The sequence below is a fragment of the Manis pentadactyla genome, chromosome 12 (assembly GCF_030020395.1).
Source record: "Manis pentadactyla isolate mManPen7 chromosome 12, mManPen7.hap1, whole genome shotgun sequence".
NCBI classification, from domain to species: Eukaryota; Metazoa; Chordata; class Mammalia; order Pholidota; family Manidae; genus Manis; species Manis pentadactyla.
In genome coordinates this window covers 3,421,270-3,437,977 of record NC_080030.1, presented here as the reverse complement: position 1 = coordinate 3,437,977, position 16,708 = coordinate 3,421,270, and the positions used below count along the sequence as shown (strand labels likewise).

Here is a 16,708-nt window from a genome sequence, read left to right as displayed (position 1 = left end):
GGGTCCTGGCTGAGTGGCCTGAAATCTGTGACAAAAGGCTGGGGAGGCTGAGCGGAGGCACTTGGCTCTGATTCTCCCCACACTGCTCCCCCAGGGCTCTCAGGACGTGTTCACCCTCCCAGGAGGGGAGGCCTGGCCTGGAGGGGAGTTCCAGGATCAGCACGAACACCCCCTTTGGGGGCTCCAGGCTGGAGACAGTCTCCAGGCCTTACGCTGCAGGTGGAGCCCCAGACTGGGGACTGGGGAAGCGGACGTGGGCCCACCTGACAGCCTCAGGTGACCACGTGACAGGAGGTAAAATCGGGACACCCAGGCCACCCTCCTTTCCTTTCCCTGGCCCTGCCCACAGCACCCTCAGAGCCATCTGCCTGCACGGTGGTCCCAGGGATGACCTCAGGCTCCCCGGCCACATAGGGAGGTAGGTTTGGGCAGGAGGAGGGCACACGGGCCCCTGGCAGGGCAGGGGCCCAGGTCAGACCTGTCATCCTGCACGGCCCACCAGCCTCAACCTGACACAGGAGAGCTCTGGGCCCAGAAACAAAGCAGCAGCCCTGGGCCTGCTGGGTGGTCACTGGGCCAGCGGTCCGTCCTGCCCCGGGTCTGTGCAGGGGCCCCAAGCGCGCTACGGCCTAGACCGCTGGTGCTGGGACACCAGGCTCACACGGCGGCGTGGCCACCCTGACTGTGGGCTGCAGCGCACCCTCTCCACCCGGCGTGTGCTGGGGAGGTGGCAGGGCCCTCCGGCCGCTGGTGCGCTCCTCTGCACCCAGGCACCGGCTCTGGGGGCTCCCCGTCTTCGGGCTCTTCAGAGAAGCTGATGCTGGTGTTCTTGTTCGCAGGCTCAGAGAATGAACTTTGCAAACACTCAAGGTAGGAGAGCATGTGCGAGGCTTTTATTTAGACATAAAGCAGAGGACAGAGCTCCTGGCTTGCCCCTGCCCGGAGGGGACAAGACAGCCCCGGGGTGATGCACTGTCTAGGGGATTTAGAGGCAGGTGAGGGACAAAGGGCCAGGGATGCACACCTGCTAAACGGTCCCCAAATGCTTACCTTCGAAGAGACACTAAGTTTCTTACCAGTCTTCCAGATTATTTTGCTTACTTGCCAGTATTGTTTGCCTACGTTGCACATCATTTGATTAGGGCTAGAGGAAGAAAAGCAGCATCTGGGTAGTTGAAGAAAATAAGCCGGGCCTTTGAGCAGGCGACGGTACATTTTACAATAGCCTCATTTAATGGACACAGTGAAGACATGGGCTATGCTGCGGTCTTTTCTTATGTGGGGGATATTCAAACATTTCAGGACAAGTCACTCCTGGCTTTTTAGTTATAATTAATCTCACACAAGAACGCTTATATTACTTTAGAGAATTAATGTGACTGACTTTGCTTAATTGTTTAATATGGAGTTTCAGTAGAGGTTTTATTCCGGAGGCCCTCACCCTGCTCTGCCTGCACCCACGGTCCCTGCCTCACCAGCACTGAGGCTCCGTGGCTTCCCTCCCCAGCTGCCATTCCCTCCTAGTTCCCCCTCCAGGCTTCCCTTCCACACTCCCCAAGCTCTCTGTTCCCATGCTCGCACCCCTCTCCCCTCCACCGCCCTCCCAGCCTTCTCCTTCCCCCACCCCTCCCCTGGGCTGGGACGCCTGTTAGGAGGGCTTTGTGCATTTTTCTCGGTTCTTGTCCCCGCTGCGGCAAAGAACTGAAACGCAGAGACACAGTAGTGAAGTCGAGTTAAAGTTTTATTTACGGAGAGAAAGTGCACACTCAGAGAGAGGGGAGTGTGGGCAACCTCAGAGAGAAAGGCGCATTGAAAGGTTTTTTTGAAAGGCGCATGAAGGATTTTTCAGGAATGTGACAAAGGGCTAGGGGTGTGGACCTGTGAAGTGGTCTCAAGATGAGACATGACGTTTCTTATCAGTCCTCCCGGTAATTCTGCAAAATTAGCTTAACACAAGAAATGCACTGCTCGGATTCCCTCCAGAATAGCAGCTTCCTGGTTTGGGAGCATATCAATTAAGACTGCCTTCCCTGCCTCCAAGGTGGGCTGAGTTATTGTATGTTTGCTGAAGAGTATGTTATGTGTGGATAAAATGAAAATTCCTGGGGCCAGGATTCTCACCTGGGCCTAGTCGGCTAGCTCACTACACATGTGGGCAATAGGTTGCTACTGACTCTATAGAAAGAGCTCCACCCAGTGCTCTGGGTGACACGGTGACACGGCCGCGAGGCTGCAGGAGAGCAGAGCAGAGGCTGGAGTGGTGGCAGCGCTGAGGTCAGAGGCCTAGAGGATGTCTGCAGGACGGCTGTGCAGGCAGAGAGGCCCAGAGGCAGAGACCGGCTTGCTGCATGCAGACTCGCTCTGATTGGATGGGATGTTAGGGATTGACCTGCCACGGTGGAAATAAAGTTGGGTAAAGCCCTTTCACCCCAAGAACGTTTTACTGTCATTTCTTTGGTCACATTGAATCCATAGCGAAATTGCCCAGGGTTGAAACCCATTGGCAGGACATTAAAAATCTCACTTCTTCACTTCCTGGGTTTTGAAATGCAATCTTAGCTTTAAGACAGAATCTTTCCTGTCTTACTGTGCTGTTATGGCTGGGCTAGCTTGCTAAGTGAACTGTCCAGTCCGCAAATTACTTGATATGGGGATGGAGGAGGAAAAACAGCATATAGGTAAAGGTAAAAAAATAAGCTGGGCCTTTAAGCAGGCTAAGTGAGTCTCACCATGACATGATTTACTAAACACAATAAAGACAAGGGTATGCCGAGAGACGTTCCTTTGTCTGGGGAACACTCAAGCATTCCAGGCCAGTTACTCCTGGCTTCTGGAACTTTAACTGATCTCACTGGAGAATGCCTATATTCTTAGTTTGCTATTTTTACCCTAGAGAAGGGACAAGCAGAAGGTGCCAAAGAGCCCCGTGCACCTTATTAAGAAGTGCAGACTCTATTTCATACGCAATATGATTTTGAGCAGCGAAATATGATCACTTTCTTATAGGTAGGTCATCTAGCAGTAGTGAGGGGAAAGAATTTAAGTGGGAGGCACTGAAGGATTGGGGGTCAAGTAGGAGGCCACTGCGCAGCTTAGGGGAGAGACGGTGAGGGCTTGGAAACCCACTGTGGTGGTGACAACCGAGAGGAGACACAGACGTGAGAAAGAGCAAAGTCACTGGAACCGGGCCTGACTCGCTATGCGCGGGATGGAAGGCGAAGCCGTCTCCCGGGTTTCTTCCTGGGATGGCGGGGGACAGGTTCCGATACTGGTAAGAAAGTTGTGGGCAGAGGAAGATAATGGACTAAGTTTGGAAGACTTTAGGTTTGGGATACTTGTGAGTAACCTAGGAAGAATTAATATTGTCAAAATGGTAATCCTACCTAAGGCAATCTACAGATTCAAATGCAAACCCTATCAAAATACCAACAGCACTCTTCAACGAACCGGAACCAAGCGTTCTAACCTTCATAGGGAACCACAAAAGACCCCGAATAGCCAAAGCAATCCTGAGAAGGAACAATAAAGCCGGGGGGATGTCACTTCCAAACTTCAAATCTTAGTAGATCTGCATAAGAAGTCAAGATCTACTACAAAGACACAGTAATCAAGACAATTTGGTACTGGCACAAGAACAGACCCACAGACCAGTGGAACACAATAGAGATTCCAGACATTAACCCAAACATATACGGTCAATTAATAGACGATAAAGGAGCCGTGGATTCATCATGGGGAAATGACAGCCTCTTCAACAGCTGGCGTTGGCAAAACTGGACAGCTACATGCAAGAGAATGAAACTGGACCATTGTCTAACCCCACACACAAGAGGAAAGTCAAAATGGGTCAAAGACCTGAATGTAAGTCATGAAACCATAAAACTCTTAGAAAAAACATAGGAAAAAAAATCTCCTGGACACAAACAGGAGCAACTTCTTCATGAACATATCTCCCCAGGCAAGGGAAACAAAAGCAAAAATGAACAAGTGGGACTATATCAAGCTGAAAAGCTTCTGTACAGCAAAGGACACCATCAACAGAACAAAAAGACATCCTACAGTATGGGAGAATATGTTCATAAATGACATGTCCGATAAAGGGTTGACATCCAAAATATATAAAGACCTCACGAACCTCAACAGACAAAAAGCAAATAATCCATTTAGAAAACGGGCACAGGATTAGAACAGACACTTCTCCAAAGAAGAAATTCAGATGGCCTACAGGCACGTGAAAAGCTGCTCCGCATCGCTAATCATCAGATGAATGCAAATTAAAAACTGACAAACAACAAATGTTGGCGAGGATGTGGAGAAAGGGGAACCGTCTTACTTAGACTGCTGGTGGGAATGTAAATTAGTTCAACCATTGTGGAAAGCAGTATGGAGGTTCCTCAAAAATCTCTAAATAGAAATACCATTGACCCCGGAATTCCACTCCTAGGAATTTACCCTAAGAATGCAGCAGCCCACTTTGAAAAAGACATATGCACCCCTGTTTATCGCAGCACAATTTACAATAGCCAAGAAATGGAAGCAACCTAAGTGTCCCTCAGTAGATGAATGGATAAAAAGAAAGATGTGGTACATATACACAATGGAATATTATACAGCCAGAAGAAGAAGAAAATCAGGCTACCATTTGCAACAACATAGATGGAGTTAGAGGGTATTATGCTCAGTGAAATAAGCCAGGCAGAGAAAGACAAGTATCAAATGATTTCACTCATCTGTGGAGTATAACAACAAAGAAAAAAAACCTGAAGGAACAAAACAGCAGCAGACTCGCAGAACCCAAGAATGGACTAACAGTTACCAAAGGGAAAGGGACTGGGGAGGATGGGTGGGAAGGGAGGGATCAGTGGAAAAAAAGGGGCATTACTATTAGCAGACATAATACAGGGGGGCCACGGGGAGGGCTGTACAACACAGAGAAGACAAGTAGTGATTCTATAGCACCTTACTATGCTGAAGGACACTGATTGTAATCGGGTATGTGGGGGGGACTTGATGATGGGGGGAGTCTAGTAAACATAATGTTGCTCATGTAACCGTAGCTTGATACCAAAAAATAATCATAATAACAACTTAATAAAAAATTGAAAAAAAAGATTATCATTTAAATTTGAAGGAGGGATTAAACAATCTCCAGATAAGCAAAAGCTGAGAGAATTTAGCTCCCACCAACCGTCTCTACAGTGTATTTTCGAGGGACTGCTATAGGTGGAAGTGTTCCTAACATTAAATAGCTGTCACCAGAAGTAACAAAAGGGGATAGACAAAGAGTACAGAATATGACACCTAATATATAAAGAATGAGGAGGGAAAATTTTAAAAACAGCCTCCTTTAGATTGTTTGTAATAGCATACTTAACTGAGTTAAGTTAGATTCTTAGATAGTAAGGAAGGTGAGGCACCCTTGAACCTTTGGTCACCACGAACCTAAAGCCTGCAGTGGCAATAAAGACATACCTATTGATAATCACCCTAAGTGTAAATGGTCTGAACGCACCAATCAAAAGACACAGAGTCACTGAATGGATAAAACAACAAGACCCATCTATACGCTGCCTACAAGAGACGACTCACTGCAAACCCAAGGACATACAAAGACTAAAAGTCAAGGGATGGAAAAAGATATTTCATGCAACTAATAGGGAGGAAAAAGCAGGTGTTGCAGTACTTGTATTAGACAAAATAGACTTTAAAACAAAGAAAGTCACAAGAGACAAAGACAGACACCACATAATGATAAAGGGGTCAATCCAACAAGAGGATATAAGCATTATAAATATCTATGCACCCAACACAGGAGCACCTACATATGTGAAACAAATGTGAACAGAATTAAAAGGGGAAACAGAATCAATGCATTCATTTTAGGAGACTTCAACACTCCACTCACTCCAAAGAACAGATCAACCAGACAGAAAATAAGTAAGGAGACAGAGGCACTGAACAACACATTGGAACAGATGGACCTGACAGACATCTACAGAACTCTCCACTCAAAAGCAGCAGGATACACATTCTTCTCAAGTGCACATGGAACATTTTCAAGAACAGATCATATACTAGGCCACAAAAAGAGCCTCAGTAAATTCAAAAGGACTGAAATTGTACGAACCAGCTTCTCAGACCACAAGGGTATGAAACTAGAAGTAAATTACACACAGATGACGAAAACGCCTACGATCACATGGAGGCTTAACAACATGCTCCTAAATAACCACTGGCTCAATGACCAAATAAAAACAGAGATCAAGCAATATATGGCGAGAAATGACAACAATAATTCAACAACGCAAAATCTGTGGGATGCAGCAAAGACACCGCCGAGAGGGAAGTACATTGCAACACAGGCCTACCTCAGGAAAGAAGGACAATCCCATATGAACACTCTAAACTCACAATTACCCAAACTAGACAAAGAAGAAAAATTGAGGCCCAAAGTCAGTAGAGGGAGGGACATAATAAAGAGCAGAGCAGAAATAAATAAAATAGAGAGGAATAAAACAATACAGAGAATCAATGAAAGCAGGAGCTGGTTCTTCGAGAAAATAAACAAAATAGTAAACCCCTAGCCAGACTTACCAAGAAAAAAAGAGAGTCAACGCACATGAACAGAATCAGCAAATGAGAAAGGAAAAATCAGTACTGACACCACAGAAATATGAAGAATTATGAGAGAATACTATGAAAAATTATATGGAAAGAAACTGGATAACCTAGAAGAAACGGTCAACTCTCGAGAAAAACGCAACCTCCCACGGCTGAGCCAGGAAGAAACAAAACCTGGACAGACCAGTGACCGGCAGGGACACTGCCCCGGGAATCCCCAACGGCAAGGACGACAGGCACCTCGGGAAAACACTCTTAATTCCGAAGGCGCGGCCCCCGGCGGCCTGTCCCCCGCCGCCCCGCCGCGGGTCCCGCCGGGCCCCTCAGCTCGCCCGGCCCTCGCCCTCGAGGCCGCCGCCGAGAACCTCCACACGCGGCAAGACGCCCTCCGGCCTCCCCGCCTGCGCGGCCCCCGGATTCCCCGTCCCGGGCGGCGGCGGCGCGGCCCCCGGCCGGGCCCAGCGAGGACCCACCACCCGCGCCGCCCGCCGAGCCCTCGCACGGCCGCCCCCTCACCGGCTCGCCCGCGCCCGCAGGCGGAGGCAGAGGTCCCCGCGCCCCGTCAGGCCCCGCCGCGCCCCGCGGCCACGTACCTTCCGGCCCGCAGAGCCGTCGCTGTCGCCTTCACCCCTGAAGCGGGGCCCGCTCGGGACGCTCCGCCGCAGGTCCGCCGGGAGGAAGGCGCAGCCGAGCACAGCGCGGGTCCACCCTCACGTGGTCTCCGCGGGGCCCGCTGCGCGGACGGGACGGCGGCCCGGAGCATGGACGGAGCCGCGGGAGCTGCCTCTGCCTACGGCGCTCGCGAGGCTCCCGACTCTTGAATGTGGCGGCGGCGGCGCCTGCAGCTACTAAGCCGCCGCCGGACTCACTGGTTCTGCGCGCTCGCCCAATGGCTGCCTGCTCCGCGGCGCCGCCTTGCTTATTGGCCACGAGTGCCGTCAGTCGGAGGCGGGCCTGCCCGCGACCTGCGCGCTCATTGGCCGCGAGGGCCGTCAGGCGCGGGCTGTCATTTTCTTCGATATACTTTCTGATTTTTCATGAGATGACCCACGCGTTATTTTTTTTAAATTAATCAATTAACTTATTTAGGTGTCCTTAGTGCACAATCACATGAGCAACAATGTGGTTACTAGATTCCCTCCATTATCGAGTCCCCCCACACACCCCATTACAGTCACTGACGATCCTCGTAGTGAGACGCTGTAGACTCACTACTTGTCGTCTCCGTGTTGTACCGCCCTCCCCGCGCCCCTCCTGCATTATGTGTGCTGATCCTGATGCCCCTCGCTCCCCTTGTCCCTCCCTCCCTTCCCACCCACCCTCCAGAGTCCCTTTCCCTTTGGTAACTGTCAGTCCATTCTTGGGTTCTGTGAGTCTGCGGCTGTTTTGTTCCTTCAGTTTTTGCTTTGTTCTTATGCTCCACACGAGTGAAATCATTTGCTGCTTGTCTTTCTCCGCCTGGCTTATTTCACTGAGCGTAATACCCTCTAGCTCCGTCCATGTTGTAGCAAATGGTAGGATTCGTTTTCTTCCTATGGCTGAATAATATTCCATGGTGTATATGCACCACATCTTCTTTATCCATTCATCTACTGAGGGACACTTAGGTTGCTTCCGTTTCTTGGCTATTGTAAATAACTCACCTCTTATTAAGTTATTTAATTTTCAAGGGATTGGGGATTTTCTACATATCTTTCTATTACTGATTTGTAATTTAATGCACTACGGTCAGAGAACAAACATATTTTGTATGATTTCAATTCTTTGAAATTTAGTTCAGTTGTGTGATCTATGTGATCAATACGTCATATGCTCCTGAAAATTCTGTTGTGGAGTGGGATGTTCTATTAGTGTCAACTAGATCTAGTTGGTGGATACCATTCAGTTTTTCTGCATCTTTGCTGAGTTTTTTTTATCTACTTGTCCTATCGGTTACTGAGAAAAAAAAGTGTTGACATATCCAAGGAGACTGATGGACTTGTCTGTGCTTTCCCTTTAGTTATATTAGTTTTCCTTTTCTTTCTGTTAGCATTTTGGGATGCTTTTAGTAGGTGCATTAGTGTATCTTCCTGGTGAGTTTATACTTTCATCATTATGTATGGAGATGGGTGTGAGCGCGCGGCCCGGTCCCTCTACCTCTGCGTGTCTTCGGCGCGGGCGCCCCGGCACTTGCAGAGCGCACCTGCTGTTGCGGGAGAGCAGCGCGGGACGCGCGGCAGCAGGGTGCCCAGGGCCGCACGTGGCCTGGGGCGGTCGGCCCGGTCCGTGCCCGGGGTGGGGGGCGGGGCTCGAGGCCACGGACACCACCCTCGGACGACGGGCGCGCCCAGGGGCCCAGGGACGGTGGTCCCCTCCTGTGGGGCCGGGCCTGCCCTACCTCCCTACCGTGGCCAGGAGGGGAAAAGCCCTGCCTCCGGGAGCGCAGCCCGGGCCCGAGAACGGGGGGGGGGGGTGTCTAAGGCCAGCGCTGGCCGGCGGGTGGGGGCGAGTGGAGGCGATCGGAGCGCAGGGCTTAGGGGCACCCTCCGTAAGGCCTGCCTGCGGGGTGGGGGACCCGCCGGCCTGCCCGCGGGTTGGCCCTGCCTCTGGGCGGGGATGCCAGGCTGAAGGCGGGTGTGCCCACCGCCACCCCCAGCCCCCGGACGCGTGTGGGGGTGGGGGACGAGGCCCGGCAGCCGCAGGTGGTCACGGTGGGGCGGGGAAGGGGCTGGGCGAGGGGGGGCACCCGCGGTGAGCGGGCGGGAGGGGCAGGCGGCCGTGGACTGTCTTGTCCCCCCCACCCCACCCCGCATGCCCCAGGAGCTCTTTTCTCCCACTTTCTCTCTAAATAAAAGCCTCCCTGGCTTTCTTTCCTACCTCGATCAGTGTTTGCGAAGTTCAGTCTTTGACTCTGGGAACAAGAACCCCGGTATCATTTTAGTCTGTTAAAATTCCCCGTTCTGCCCCCTCATTGTTTCTGTGTCCCATCAAGTATTTTACCAGACGTTTCCTGTTTTATATTCCCGTGAATTACTTCCCTTTCCCTTTGAAGTTGCAGACCCTCACCCCTCCTCCGTGGTTCAGGAGGACACACAGACCTCATTCTCCCTGCGTAACTCCAGGGAGGGGAGATCCCAGGGCAAAACACCTTTGAAAGCGAAATCAGGCAAAGGGAGAAATAGTGTTCAAAAGCCGTTTATTGCCCACAAGCAGTCGCCCTGCGTCTCCCTCTCTCTCTCTCTCTCTCCTGCTGCAGTAGAAGACAGCCAATACTCCCACCAAGCTCTCTGGTCCAGGGAAGCCCTCGCTCGCCCACGTAATCACCCACTGATGGAGACGGACTACTTCTCTCCACCCCTTGGAAACCCCTGTGGATGCGGACATGCACTAAAGCCAGGCCAAGAGAGTTTTGCAAATATTGCAATTTTACCCACACCCTGTCTGTGGAACAGATGTCTATGGCTTCCCTGTATGTACTTAACTAAATTTTGTTACTTTTTCTCCTGTTAATCTGTTTCACGTCAATCTGTTTCTTACTCCAGCTAAGGGAACCTCAGGGAGAGAAGAAATTCTTGCTGCCACCACCGGTCAAGTAGCTACGTTGACCAAGGGCTGACCCAGGACCTCCATCTTTTTGTTGAAAGGAGCAGGATCGTGTGGAGAAAATGGAAATTATAGCCAGGCTTCTTGCCTGGGTGTCACACACTGTAGACCTGAGGGGCCTGTCAGCACGTCTATGGGATGTTTACAGAGAGGCTGGTCAGTCTTGGGAGTGTTCGGCAGAAAAATAGATATGAGCGGGATGAGAGAGAATTAAGGCCAGTAAAGTTCACTAAAAAAGGGACTCAAAAGGCATTCTGTCCCAGGGGACTGAGGAGGAGCAGAAAAGAAAAACAAAACGCTAGTGAATTGGCGCAGGAATGTCTGCTTGGGCCCCTGCAAGCTGCTACTTCATGTGTCTGCACCCCAGCCTCTCTCCTACCATTTCCCCTTGAAAAGCCCTGACCGCTTGCATGTCAGGAGGAAGGTGGTTCCCTAAGGCAGGAGCCTGCCACTCCCTCATTTGCTAGCAAGTCAATAAACTATCCTTTCCTTTCCTCAAAACCTTGTCATTGTGTTTTGTGATTTGACCTCAGGGACGAGGACCGGGTCTTGGTATCAGGAGCAGCACCCCCCCCACCCCGACCAAGTGCCCGCAGTGCCGCTCCTTCAGTGTCAGAGGCCACAGGGCCGAGCTGTCAGGGACGCAGAGCTCCCGGCTTCCTCCTTGCTAGCCACGGGGGACTGTGCCGGCCAGGAGTTCGTGCTGTGTGGCAGGGCAAGTACAAGTCTCTAGAACTCCCTCCGAAGTATATATTGAAAGCAGTACTGCCTTCCAGGAGAGGTTACAGACTGGAGTTCCCACCAAGGCCTTGGAAGACGTGGGGGTGGTGATTTCCACAAACCCTTATTGAAGTCACTCACTCGGCCTACTCAGAAAACGGACGAATCTTGGAGATGACAGTGCATGATGGACACCGTGATCGGAGTGTCTCAGATTGCAGTTACTGCTGCACATGGGGCTTCATCACTTGGTCCCCAAGCACCCAGTGTGTAAGTATTGCTCAGGAAAATGCTCTTTGTTCTCTTCCTGTGAGTAAAGACCAGCAGGGCAGTTAGCTTTCAGCCGGCAAGGAGAGAAAACTATCTCAGAGGCATATCAAATCTCCAGACTTAGGTTGTCCCTTAGTGACAAGGAACCTTCCTGTCCTTTTCCTTCCAGAAGCCGTCACACTGGCCCATCCCACTGATGGCACTACGCCCACTGGACCCAGTGATCAGGAAGTACAACTTGTCTAAGCACACTGATAGAGCAGTCACGTGTCAGAAGGTGGGAAATAAATCCAACAAAAATTCAGGGGCCTTTCGTCTTCGACAAGTTTCTAGAAGTCTATCGTGTGGGTATGCCTAGCTCTCCTAAGGTGATGAATGAGGTGCTGTACCTGGACCCTCCTCCACCCCCCGCACACAAACGGCACAGCAGCCTGGTAGACCACCTCGGATTTCAGAGGCAGCACAGACCTCATTTCCAGTGTGCTACTCTGACCCATTTACTGATTGGTCTGAAAAGCACCTAGTCTGAGAGCAGCCTGGACCTTTGGAAGGTGGATGCCAGTAGATGGCAACACCTGGATCCCCTCTCATTGCTGCCCCTTCCAGGTGCACACCTGAAAACGGCCTACCGGGGGACTGACCTGCCCAAGATCACAAGGCCCGGACCCCGGCCTGACTTGCGTGCTGTTCCACGCTCCGTGCCAAGCCTGGTTGGCACTCCTCCATCTCTGAGTCTGTGCATCAGACACACGTGACACAAGTCCCCAGGAGCTGGAGGGGTCATCCATGTATCCCTGGGGATGTCCCTAGGGAGGAACGTCTGGCATGACACTGCCTGTGCAGGTTGGGGCGTTGGGCTGCTCCTGGGAGGTACCGCGGCCGCAGCGGGACACGGAACTGGTAAGAAAAAGAGGCCTGAGCTCAGCTCTTGTCTCCTCAGAGCTGGGACCCTGGTGACACTGCCAAAGAGCGAGGGGAGGGCTCTGCTGGAGACTGTGTAGTCGTGCAGGGCAAAGGCCAGGAGGGTGGGCGGTCAGCAGCCCAGAGGGGCATGTGGGCGTGTCTGAATGCACGGAGGGGCCCAGGAAATGGACCCTTGAAGAAGTGATATCACTGAAGACACGCCCAGTAGAACCTGAATTGTGACCCGGACGGAACCCAGACCCTGGCCGCAGACCCCGGTCCTGCTCACTTGACCGGAGGCGCTCGACAGAGCAACATGCGGTCTTGTTGTGCGGAGCCTTCTGAAGGCGTGGGAGTCAGGGAAGCCGAGACGGAGAGTCCTGCTGCTCGCTGTGGGCGCGGGCTCAGTGACCTCCTCCACCGCCTCTGTCCGTGTCTCCCGAGGAGCCCCGAGGTAACACAGGGCAGCCCAGAGCGGGCCACTCCAGGGCCAGGCCACAGTGTGACCCATCCCAGGCTGATCTTCCCACGGCCCTTCCTGTGTGTGTGCGGTGGGCGTGGGGCATGGGTGGGACTGGAGGCTGGGGAGGAGGGGGGCCGTTCCTGGGTGGCAGCACGTTGTGAGGTGGTGGCCCCCTAGCGGGGGAGTCAGTGCCACAGCTCTGGTCGCAGCATTCAGGACGTGGAGGTGAGTGTTGGGACCAGGCACTTCCACCCGCATGTTAGTCCTGAGCCCGGGGGTGTCCTCTCCTTCCCCCAGGGACTGGATGTCTAGGCAGATGGCCCTGTGCGCCTGACCTCGGGGGCGGGCTTTGCGGCCCACACTGCCCCCTGTGGGGAGGTCCACGCAGCCCCGGGTGCCTCCTCCGCAGCTACCAGGCGCCGGCTTTGCAGAGCTCCACCCTGGGGAGCGACGAGGAGCTGGTGGATGGACTCACCTACCCCATCTCCCTGGGCCTGGGGCAGGCTGGCTACACCCAGGACCCCGTTCCAAACCTGGCAACCTGCCAGGGCCCTCCCAGGGCTGCCCCACGAGCGTGGCCGACCAGCCCACTCCAGAGGGCCTGGAACCTCGTCCCCGGGGGCGCCCCGTGCCTCTCCTTGCTCGCATCCCGGGGGGCTGGGGGCTCTCGGGTGAGCTGCGAACCTCCCTCGTCCTGGTGGTACCTGGGTTTCCCACTGACTATACCCCTGCTGCCCCCCTCAGCCTGAACATGAGCCAACTGTCCACGGGACTGAGGTCCCCAGGCGCAGGGCTCCCCAGAAACGCGTGAGGAGGAAGGGGAGAAAGCGCTCGGCACGAGTGCAACCAGCTCCACACACCAGCCCGAGCGCACCTGAGCTCAAACTCCCTCCCGAGGAAGCCGAGCAGCTGACCAAGGGACGGCGGCTCCCCTGGTGAGCACCCACCCCCTCCTCGGCACAGTCGGGCCTCTGCCCACGGCCTGCTGTGTGTCTTGAGCGTCCCCACATGTGTCTGAGCCGTGGTGTGTTCCTCTGACAGGTAGGGTGGCTGGTGATCAGCCTGTTAGGGTGTCCATGGGGAACACGGGAAGAGCCTTAGAGGGGCTCCCCAGGCACTGGGTGCTGCAGAAAGGACTGCCGGCCAAGCTGGGCCACTTCGGGGCTATTACTTCTCTGCACCTCATGAAAAGCCTTTGGCTTCACCCATCAGTGGCCTCAGTTTGGAAAAGCACAAGGAAAGCAGCCTTGGGAGCAGAGGCTCCCGATTCCCTGTGGCTGGGCCCGGTCCTCGTCCTCACTGAGTTCACATGAGGGGCCGCTGGGGGCAGCAGAGGGGTACCTGGACAGGTTCTGGGGGGACTTCCTTCAGCAACAATAGGTGTGCAGCACCCACTTGGTGCAGGTCCTCTGGGCACACTTAGCATAACTGCGTGAAGGAAGCAGACACAATACTGGGACCCCGTCCCGGGGGGAGTCGGTCGGGCAGTCACTTCAGGCGTCATCCGCAGGTCATGGCCGGGGAGCGTCATGGGCGATGCCCTCACCGCCTCCTCATGTGATGGGGGGCATGACGAGGGCCCACAGGAGGAACTGAAAACGTGAGTTTTCTACTGGGACCAGAGGGGGCACTGCCCGTGTGCACAGAATGGGCGGAGGAGGCGTTTGGGGCTTGGGGCAGGGGGCGCCCAGCAGAGCCCAGCAGGTCACCCATCTTTGGATTCCGAAGGGCGGGCTGACGACTGGGGACTTCCTACTCGGGAGGATGGGAGAGGATGGGGTCCCAGGACAGACACGCAGGGTCAGGAAGGAGGTGGGGACAGGTGCCTGGACAGGCAGGGGAGGGCAGAGCGGCTGGAAAGACCAGGCTTCTCAGTCTGCCACCCCCGGCCTTCCCGCAGCCCCAGGATGGGATGGGATGGGTGCCTTGCCTGGGAGCCCGAGAGTGCGCCCAGCGTCTTCCACTGCAGCCAGCCTGCATGCACCCTGCAGGGCCAAGTCCTCCACTACTTGGGCCAGAAGGAGCACTTGGGGCCCACGGTGGCCAAGATCAAAGGTGAGGGGCTGCAGCCAGGGGACCGTCTAGGGTGGGCTTCCCTTCCAGGCAGTGAGGCGTGGGGAATCAGGCCCGGGGTGACCCTTCCTCTGTGTCCTGCTCCAGCACCACGGCAGATGCAGCTGGGTCCAGAGACATGGAGAAGGCTGTCTTCGAGGCTAGAGCCCATCCCGGAGCTCCCTGAGACCCCTGAGCTGGAGCAACAGCCGGTGTCACCTGCTTCAGACCCTGCGGAGCCGGAGGATGTCCCAGCAGTGGCCTCAGCCCCGGCGCTAGGCCCCAAGCTGGAGCCCCATGAGCCCTCAGGCGTGGGGCCCGGAGACCCTGCCGGAATGGCACCGGGCCTGCCAGAGCCAGAGGCGGGACTGGACCCCACCAGACCCTGTGCCATGAGCCCCTGGGACATCCCAGGAGTGGTCTCATGCCCCGAGCTGGAGCCCCTTGAGCCCTCGGGCCCGGGGCGCGTACCACCTACCGGAATGGCACCAAGCACGGCAGAGCCAGAGGCAGGGCCAGCGCCCACCAGCCCCTGTGCCGCGAGCACCCCCTGTGCCGTGAGGGAGGAGCCGCTCACCATCCTGCAGTTCCCCCCCCTCCTGGTGGCCGAGCAGCTGACCCTTATCTGTGCGGTGAGCGGAGCGGGCTCCCGGGGTCGGGGCTGGGCCTTCCCTGTGTCACGGGCTGCCCCAGACCTGCCCTCCCCTGACGTGGGCTCCTGTGATGTGGGCCCACGTCCCAGCTTCCCCACGGACTCACCCTGTGCCCTGAGAGACCCTCCCCACGCCCAAGACTGCACTGACCACAGGGGGACAGTAGGGCTGGCCCTTAGGGGTCCTTGCCGACCAACGAGGAGGAGTGGAGGGAAGGTGGGCAGGGCCTGCCCGGGCTTGGAGGGGCGGGGCAAGGGAGGGGTGCTCAGGGAGGTGCTGCCAGGGCCTTAGGTCCTCGGGCCATCGGCCTGGCAGGCCTCCACAGCCTCCGCACTTCAGAGGCCCCTGCCATGGACCTGACGGCGTGGGAGACACAGACACCAACAAAGTCCCTGGGTGGAGTTGTTTTCGGGGAAACTGCACCTGAGTGGGTACCGGGATCCAAGGGGTGGCAGAATGGGAGGCAGATGCCCCAGGATGGCCGGGTGAGCTGCCTTGTGCTGCAGGGAGGAGGTGAGCGAGGGTGCCTGCGAGCAGAGCCCCTCCGTTCCCCACCACTGTGCGGCGCTGTGCATCCGGTCCTGGGCGCCTCAGTGGACGGGCTCCAAAGCCCGGACGGCCACAAGGCTCACAGCACACCTCCAGCTGCCTGGGCTCCAACTCCAACCGGTGGCTGCCTGGCACAGGGGCACCAGGAGCACAGCTGGATGACACCCCATGTCATCCCCAGGAGCTGTTCACCAAGGTCAGCCGTTATGAATGCGAGGCCTACATTGCATACAAGCCACAGATGGGAAGAAGGTACCAGCCAGAGAAGGCAAGCATTGAGCACGTGGCCCCCAACATCCATAAGGTCATGAAGCAGTTTGAAGCCACGGTTAGGTTGGTCACCACCTCCTGCCTCGGGACCCCGAGCATGACGGCCCGGCACAGGGCCTGCGTGGTGGAGTTCTGGATCCGGGTGGCCAAGGTGAGTCATGGGACGGCCCCCGGGGTCCATCCTGGCATCTTGGGACCTGCTCCCCGCCTTTGCCAACTCTCATGATGAATGCCTGCGGTCTGCCCCGCACGGTCCCTGGGCCCTCCTGCCAGGGGCGTGCTGACCTGGACTCGCAGGCCCCAGGGGGGACAGCCATCCCTGCCCCTTCCTTGGGTTGAGCTACAGTCCTCCACCCAGGAGGGCTGCTCACCAGCTACCAGGTGTGCTGGGCTTAAGGACAGGAGTTCATGGGGGGACAGAGCAGAGAAGCAGGCCACGCTCTCAGCTCTGTCTTCCCTCCCAGGACTGTGAGACCTTCCTGAATTTTGCATCCCTCCACGCGATTCTCTTGGCCTTGCAGTTCCCTCCCGTAGGTCGTCTGAAAAGAACCTGGGGACATGTTTCCTGGTGGGTAGTCCTGTCCCCGGGACCAGGGCACCTGAGGGGACAGGGATACCCCGAGGT

At 55.2% G+C, this 16,708-nt stretch overlaps 1 long non-coding RNA gene across 1 annotated transcript; it reads right to left on the bottom strand.

Moving 5' to 3' along the window:
* Window positions 1–9,672: 9,672 nt before the first annotated feature.
* On the bottom strand, window positions 9,673–12,451 carry LOC130679996 (uncharacterized). Its single transcript, XR_008992987.1, has 3 exons — window positions 12,386–12,451; window positions 11,835–12,090; window positions 9,673–11,230 (listed from the first exon to the last, which is right to left on the bottom strand). It is a non-coding gene; the product is annotated as an uncharacterized LOC130679996 (long non-coding RNA).
* Window positions 12,452–16,708: the final 4,257 nt, after the last annotated feature.